Consider the following 8,733-nt stretch of genomic DNA (forward strand, 5'->3'; position numbering starts at 1 on the left):
ATGTTTCGGAGAGCTGATAGAAGACCTCTGTAGTCAATGGTCTAGAGGATTCTGTCACCCAAAGTCTGCAACAAAATAGACGACCACTCAGAAGGCCAACTTTTGTTATACTGAACATTTGCCTAAACCTATACGTGCGTATGTGCTGGCTGTTCGTGTACCTGGAAATCAAGAACGGCTTTTAACTAATCCAAAAGAGATACCCTGGGCAAAGCTGCCGTGAAGACTGCCATGTTTTAAAACTCGACATGACTTAAAACAGAATCCTATAACTTCCTCTGCTAAAATACTTTCAAGATATATTAGGTATAACAATAGTTTGCTACATGAAAATGGCTTTGAAAATCTTAAAAGTGTTTCAAAAGAAAAGGGACTTTTTTTGGTGCAAGGCAGTAAATTGGATGCGACTATGACAGATTTCAAAGACTGTCAAAATAACAAATTTACATCATAAATGCATCGGTTTTCTATTTAAAGGCTTTTCCACCACTCGGGAAGGCATTTAATGGTGAGCGGGTTCAAAATGTCACCAACTCCCACTGGTGCAGAAGGGAGGCAGTCCCCACCGGAGTCTCCAGGCTTCAGATAATGTCTCTGCCTCTTTTCAACTTAATAAACTGCACTCCTGTCAAATTGCAGATAAATGAAAGAGACAGCACCATTGTTTTCTCCCACATCTTGCTAAGAAAGATATCTCCCAATATTTCGGGAGGACCAGTATGCCAAAAAATAAACTTGAAATAAATCCACCCCGCCGTGACTTTACCGGATCAAAGACAGCGGGATTTCCACAGAAGCACTTTTCTGAAGTTTGCTGCGCTTTAGTTCAGACAGCGGCTCATTAAGAAGCTTCTAATGCATTTGATTGTTTCAAAGTTAGCCATCTAAATTTTTAATCATGTGTGGGTGCAAGATAGTCCTAGGGTTGTACCCAAACACTGCAAAGCCTCTGTATTCTAAAGAGTCATGTCAATATCATATTTTCCCGAATAATCAGCAGGTAGGCTTGGGGAGGGGGTGGCTTCAAACAGCTCCCCTCTTTGATGGAGGGGTGGACAGTTTCTGACGTTGCCTTTGGAGAGAGAAATAAGTCTGAGTATTTTGAAATCTGGATGCTTTCTTTTTCCAGGGAGTGAGGCTACCGCTCTCTGTTCTCCCCTGTCTTTTCCTCTTTCCGCAGAGATGAAGCCGCTCTTCATAATAAGGAGGAAAATAGGGTTGCGCTGGGAGCCCAGCCTCTCCACCTAGAGTCTCCCGGAAAAGAAGCACATTCCCTTGTTCAGCACTCTTGGGTTAGATTTCTTCCAATGAGAACCACAGACCGGTTTCGGTTGTTCCTTCCTCTTCGGGGACAACGTGTTTTTCTTTCTCAAGAGCCTGATATTTGATGGGGAGCGTGCGAGGCCGTGGAGGCGGCCACCATGGTTCTTCGCTCTCAGGGTACCGGCGCCTTCACGCGGATGGACGTGAGCGTCGGACTTACTACAAGCAAGAGATGAATGGGCGGGGGGCGGGAGAGACCCTGCTGCCACCACCCTGCAGGAGAGAAGGCACAGCTCACCTGGATGGGAAGGAGCTTGGGGAGCCTTGAGACAGCTCTGAATCCGCTCTACTTCTTGAGCATTTACTCTGCGCCCACCTCTGTTCTGAGCTCCTTACCTGGACCTCACGTTGAATCCTCACAGCAACCCTGAGTGGCAGGTGCTTTTGTGAGCTCCATTTTACAGGTGTAGAGGCTGAAACACAGGGCCAGTGAGCCACAGAGCCAGGGTTTGAACCTCGGCCCTCGGGCTCCAGAGCCCATGCTGGACGTGGCTTCCTCGTAGCACCGCCTATGAGGGTGAAAACATGAAACCACCTAAATGTCCAGAAAAAGGAATATCGCTTAAGTAATCTGTAGCCAATCCACACCAGTGAATATTCTATAATAAACACATTACCACCCTTATGTGTGATGTGTAAAATAATAATTAATGACATATGGTAGTAATTAACATAACGTAAATCAACGATACTTCAATAAAAAAATTTAAAAATTAGTGACATAGAACACAATTCATACTGCACTAAGACAAGAAAGCAACGTAGATGCACTTGTCTACAAAGCAGAAGTCGAGGCACAGATGCAGAAAACGATCCTATGGTTACGGTGGAGGGGAGGAGGAGGGGAAAAACTGGGAGATTGGGACTGACATACACACACTCCTGTATATAAACTAGATAACTAATAAGGACACAGCACAGTGAACTCTGCTCAACACTCTGTAATGACCTCTGTGGGAACAGAATCTAAAAAGAGTGGATGTATGTCTATGTGTAACTGATTCACTTTTCTGTACACCTGAAACTAACATGACATTGTAAATCAACTGTACTCCAATAAAAAATAAAAAAGAAAGCGACTTAGAAAGATATGTATAAGATTTCCCATTTTAGTAAATAAAAATCTGCATTTGCAGAGAAGGAAGGGTGTTGAGACTGTGTTAGTCTACTCAGGTTACCATGACAAAGGATAAGACGGGGGGCTTAAACAACCGAAATTAATTTTCTAACAGCTCTAGAGGCTGGGACATCCACGATCAAGGTGCCCGCTGATCGTGTCTCTGCTGAGGGCCTCTTCCTGGCTTACAGACGCTGCCTTATCACCACGTCCTCAGGTGGCCTTTCCTTAGCGTGTCCACGTGGAGGTGAGTGAGAGGGGAGGGGGCTCTTTTCTTCTTCTTATAAGGCTGCCAATTGGATTAGGACTGGTCCTTCTGACTTCGAATAACCTTAATTACCTCCTAAAAACCCCACTGGGGCTTCCCTGATGGTCTAGTGGTTAAGACTCTACGCTTCCAATGCAGGGGGCATGGGTTCAGTTCCTGGCGGGGAACTAAGACCCCACATACCGCAAGGCGTGGCCAAAAAAAAAAAAAGCCCCATCTCCAAACAAGTCACCTGAGGGGTTAGGGCTTCAACATATGACTTTGGGGGCAGGGACGCAACTCAGTCCACAGTAGAGACCCAGATGTTAAGAATAATTCTGTCCAAGTGTTGACGGTAGAAGTGATTTTTAGTTCTTTTATTTTTGAAATTTCTTACAATAAAAATAATTTACTTGGTGTAATATGTTTTTAATGGTTATAAACACCTAATTTGGGGGCCAAGGTGATTTTAATCCATTCTGTAGAGATGAATCCTGAAAGCCTCGTCTCTAACCACCCCCGGCCCACCCCTCTGCGCCTGCGATCACTTCAGAATGACACACAGCCCGTCTCTCTCTGCCCTGGGGCCGCTGAGAAGGGCTCAGGCTGGAGTGTCTTCGTGCCTTGGTTCCCAAGCAAGCCCTGCGTGTGAGGCCGGCGTGTCAGCCCAGGCAGAGCCTGGCAGGGGCTGCAGGTGGCCGGGACCTCGGCAGATGCTGTCCTTTCTGCAACCCTGTTCCTTAGAGGCAGAACCAACGCATGTGAGGTAAGCGGTAACCTGAGAAACAAAGCCCAAACCAAATGTCTGGGGCCTTGTTCAGAAGGACGCCCGTGAATCCACAGCCTGAAGGTCTGGGAGGAGAAAGCCACCAGACTGGAGCAGACCGCGAGGTGTGATTGCCACGCAGGAGGCCCCGGATGGGGAACCCCCCCCTCCACTTTCCACTCAGTCTCCACACCCCCCAAGCCGAGAAGCCAGGGGCAGCACCTCCTGCCCACCTAACACGGAATCGGGGCAAGACGTAGATTTCCACGTTTCTGAAAGAGTTTCTTCCCCCAAAGCTGAGTTTCTTTTTGATGTCCAGGCTGCAGACTTGAGCTTATTTGCACAAACGTGCAGGAAGCATGAACTCTCACTCGGGGACGTGCTGTTCACCGGCACCGTGGTGGGAAGCGTGGCCTAAGCTGGGAGACCTCCCCCAGCCCTCGTCTGCCCGTGGCGACAGGTGCCACTTCCACTCTCAGGTGGGGATCCAGGCGTGTGCCCTGCCTGCCTGGTGATGCTACGTTGAATGCAGTGTCTCTCTCACTTGTCACGGTACCCCGGCGGCTTGTGCAGCGCCTGGCCACAGCACGGACTTGGGAAAGAACTGCACGATTCAGAAGTTGAAACCCCTTGGGTAGCAGAGCAGGAGCCCTGCCAGGGAGCTCTCTAAGTTGCCACAAACATAGCAGCACAGAAGCACCCATGATACTTCTGGGGGTTCAGAAGACCCCTCGTATCTTACACCCTCCAGCACCCAGTGAGGCCTCAACAAATGTACTCAGAGAGACCAAATCGGGAAAAATGTGAACCAAAAACACAATAATAATAATAATACCATAGAGAAGTACTGAAACATGATGATGGAAGAATACTACGTGAAAATAGAGAATATACAGGAGACAATGCAAAACGCTGGGTTCCACCCCTGGTGGGGGGAGCCAAAATCCCACAAGCCAGGTGGCGTGGCTGAAAAAATTTTTAAAATAATAAAAAGTTTTAAAAAGGGGAAAGCATGGATGGTTGGTGGACCTCTCACTGTCTCTACAGCAACAGTATAGAGGGCTTTTCTTTTTTTAAGTAATAATGAAAATAAGATGATCAAAGAGGTGTACCTGTGTTTTCAACCTAATGGTCCAATACTTCCACCGGAAAGGGAATGTGCTTCCTCCTCTCCCTCTGCTTCTTCATCTAGATTTCTCTGGGAAGAGAATAACCAGACTGAAGAGAGTAGGATGGACGTGGGTTAAAAAAAAAAAAGACCAAAGCTCTGGAAGAGTCCGTGACCCCTCATGGCCTGGACGGTTCTCCTCCAGAGGTCACAGGACGATTTGTGAAAACAAAGGTCAAACAGCCGTCTCAGAGAGCCACACGAGCACCTGAAAACGAAATATGGGCAAACGTACTCCTGGTCGTCGTGGAGGAGAGGGAGGCTGCATGTTTGGGTGATCTGTGGACTCGTGACCAGATCCGGGTTGCGTCCTAGAGAGCACTAAAAACAACGTCTCAAAGGGCACTTCGTACGCAGTTGGAAAGGTAAACGCTGATGGTGAAGAATCAGCCACGCTAACCTCAATTTCATGTCCTTAGCCTGGTAAATCAAGGAGGTGCAGGAACCCCTGAAAACGGGGTTTTGTCCAGCCTTTGGGAAGACGTCTCATAAAATCCGAGGGAGGCTCTGTAGCCCGGGAGATGGCACTGGGTTGGCCGAAAAGTTCATTTGGTTAGTGAATACGTTGTTCAATGCAGTTCTTGGTGAAAATGAACAATACGTCTTCTATTTTTACTTAAAACCGAACGAGCTGTGTGGCCGGCCCAATGCAATTAGGTGAATTTATAACCAGTCGTCAGACCACTCTCAAAGGGTGCCGGTACACGGCGAGTGGGGGCAGCTCACTGGGCGCCTTTGGGAGTAAGGCAGACAGGTGTCGCTGCGTAGGACTGCGCAGGGCGCCTGACGATAGCCGGTGACGGGGACAGAGGCAGAACGCAGAGGCCATGTCTTGACTCGGGGCTGCAGTCGTTACCGCACACGTCCAGGCGGGAGGTGCAGCCCCCCAGCCCCCCACAGCTGCCTGGGCCACACAGCTGGCTGCTGCCCTGCTGGAGAGTGGACCCAATGCTGAAATATATTCAGTCTCTCAGGAGAAGCTGAAATCCAGATTTTGGCCACTGATTCAAAGTTTAAAAAAGAAAGAAAGAAAATACCATGCAGGCCAAACAAAACACATCTACAGGCTGCATTCGACAGCTGGACCATCCCTGTGTGATCTCGAACCCCAGAAAGATTTGCACGAGTAGTGCAGGGTAATATCATTGGTCCGGTTCTGGTCAACATTTTTTAAATTAATTAATTAATGAATTGGCTGCGTTGGGGCTTCGTTGCTGCGCACGGGCTTTCTCTAGTTGCAGAGAGCAGGGGCTACTCTTTGTTGTGGTGCGTGGGCTTCTCAGTGCAGTATCTTCTCTTGTGATGGAACACAGGCTCTAGGTGCGTGGGCTTCAGAAGTTGTGGCATGTGGGCTCAATAGTTGTGGCTTGCGGGCTCCAGAGCACAGGCTCAGTAGTTGTGGCGCACGGGCTTCGTTGCTCCGCAGCATGTGGGATCTTCCCGGTCCAAGGCTTGAACCCGTGTCCCCTCCATTGGCAGGCGGATTTTTAACCACTGCACCACCAGGGAAGCCCCTCTATTCAACATTTTTAATCAATGACTTGGACTAAGCCCTAGAAAGCATGTGGATCAAACTGGCTGTTGGTCCAAAGCCAGAGGGACAGCTGGACGACCGACTTGGGATCCTGAATAAACCCAACAGACTAGGACAGGGCCTTGGGTAGACAAACAGATGACCATATCCTTGGGTCCAAAAATATCCACCGTCCAGTACAGAAGGGCTCAACAAGAGCGCACATCAGGAAGAACCTGCTGTAGAGTTTCAGTTGCTTGCGGGTCAACGAAAGGCAGCAGTGTGATGTGATTGCCAGCAAGCACCAAAAGCAGCAGATCCGGCCCGGCTCAGGCCAACGGCGTCTTGGGCTCCGAGAAACACTTGAGGAGGGACGTGGACAAACTGGAGCACGTTTGGAGGCCAGCCGGCATGGTGAAAAGACTGGGGACTCTTCAGGTGAAGAGCAGCTGCAGATGCGAGGGCTGCTTTGCTTAGAGGAGGGAAGCCTGAAAGAGACACGTGCTGGCCCCCCAGATTTGGAGGGTTGGCCACGTGGACGGGGAGTCAGGCTTGTCCCTTATGTGTAGACTCATGATGAGAGAGAAGTGGCACAGGGAACCAGAGTTCAAGTTAGTGCTCCAACGCCGTCAAACACATCTCTGGTGAGGGGAAGGGTTATCCAGAAGGGAAGTCGGCCCCCTACACCGTCCCCAAAGATAGACATGTGGAAGTGGAGGATGGGAAACCTTAGGGACGATGTAGAGGGAACTGGACCATCACACGGTGGCCACTGGAACAGAGGAGGGCACGGCGGAGATGCAGTGCAGATGGGGTCCAGGTGGGCTAGAGGGTCTTCTCAGCTCCTGCTACAAAGAAACAACCACACAACAAACCTCTGGCAGGTAGAGCTGGCAGGGCGAAGCACATCAAAGACATTTTTTGGGGTGGTCGGGGGACGCAAGAGAGGAGGGATTCAGGATACAGCAAGGTGTCAGAATCCTTACAAGGCGCCGTCTCAGAAAGATGAGTCCCGGTACGTGGTGCTGGTTGAAGATGGCGTGTCCGTCCTGCAGGGAGATATGGGGACTGAAGGTTACAGTGACATTTTAGTAATGGTTATGAAAGTGCTGTTCTCCTCTTGGTGGGTGTTATGGGTCACCGATTGAACCACAAGTTCTAGAACAGAGGTAACGAATTCTTAAGCCAGAACTCTCCTGAATGAACGAGTTCAATCTCTGTGTTGTACAAATGAGGAAACGGACTCCCGCAAAAAGGAAGTGACTTGTCTAGGGTCACGTAGCTGGTGAACAGCAGAACCAGAACTTGACGCGGGTGTCCTGGCCTAAGCTGTTTCCATGGTGGCCACGCGCAGTGTGAGTAGTCCATGGAAGACGTAACCTCTGAATCATCTTTATTCTCAGATTCTGCCCCCCCTCACCTCCCCCTGGCTTGGTGGCTAAAAAAAAATTGGTTTTGGTAGTGATTACAAGGGTCTCCAGACGCAGAGCCCTCCAGAGCTGAGAGTGGATCTGGACACACCCGTTCTGGGTCCCATGTTTCCTGCCTTAGGTCGGTTGGTTCCCAGATCCATCACATTCTTTCTATGCCGTAGCTCACTCTTCTCCGTGGTTCCTGTGACATCTTCTTGCCCAAAGGCAGGTCCACCAGGGTCCCTGGGGAGAAGCTAGAGCCTTCTCGCCCCGTCTGTGAAGACCAGTTCCCAACCCCCCCCCCACCCCCCGCCCCGTTCTGCGCCTGAAGTCCAGCAGGCACGATGGGGCAGGCGAAGCGGCCAACAGCCCATCCTGAGCCTTTGCCGGAACCCAGCCCGCGGCCCGGGCTTCCCTGAGCTCCTCGCTGGGCCGGTCGCATCCCCTGAGCTCCTCCGAAACGCTGTGAGCTGCCTACCAGTGAGAGATGCAGAGGGGACGTTGCTCGTGGCCGAGCACACCCCTTACGGAGGTGCCACCCTGGTTCAGCACGTCCCGTCAGCCCCCCGCCCTGGCGCTGGGGAGCCCACGTGCCACCAGACCAAGACCCACTGCACGGAATGCTTGTCTGCATCTCGGAGCTCTGGCTGCTATTCCGCTGAGGGGAGGCTTCCTGGGAAGACCTCGCGTGGTGTCTCCGGGGCTCTCCTCCCCAGGTCAGCCGAGCTCTCACGTCCCTCCATGTCCCCTCCGTCTCACGGCGGCTCAGGGCTTTCACACGCGGACAGTCGTGATTTTCTCAACAAGTTCTAGAGAGAGGAACTCTCTCCCTTCCAAGTTCTGGAATGTAAGGGACCGGCTCCCTTCCCAGCGCAGGCTTGGTCTGGACCCTGTAGGTACTTGAGGATACCGGGCAAGTCTAACCAACACCCCAAAGCCTGAAGGACGGACTACCTTCCAGGGACTAAAGGAAATGTATGTTTCGTTGTCGCCAAAGGAGAAAGAGACCCCCCGCAGTCCCTCCGTGCCGTGTGCCTGCAGGTCTAAGGCCGAACTAGGAAGCACCACAGGCGCCTCTCAGAGCACGACGTGAGACGGATTCCAGGCGAGGCAGAGAGCCTGAGCCACAGGCTCCCCTCCTGTGTCTCGGGTGTGTCCTCTCCCTTCACACCAGCCGCCTTGTGGTC

The 8,733-nt window shown here is 50.9% G+C and overlaps 1 long non-coding RNA gene across 1 annotated transcript; it reads right to left on the bottom strand.

The window, feature by feature from the left end:
- Positions 1–681: 681 nt before the first annotated feature.
- On the bottom strand, positions 682–6,995 carry LOC130839540 (uncharacterized). Its single transcript, XR_009049866.1, has 3 exons — positions 4,857–6,995; positions 4,566–4,651; positions 682–1,832 (listed from the first exon to the last, which is right to left on the bottom strand). It is a non-coding gene; the product is annotated as an uncharacterized LOC130839540 (long non-coding RNA).
- Between the last annotated feature and the right edge of the window lie 1,738 nt (positions 6,996–8,733).

This window comes from Hippopotamus amphibius, chromosome 17 (assembly GCF_030028045.1).
Source record: "Hippopotamus amphibius kiboko isolate mHipAmp2 chromosome 17, mHipAmp2.hap2, whole genome shotgun sequence".
NCBI classification, from domain to species: Eukaryota; Metazoa; Chordata; class Mammalia; order Artiodactyla; family Hippopotamidae; genus Hippopotamus; species Hippopotamus amphibius.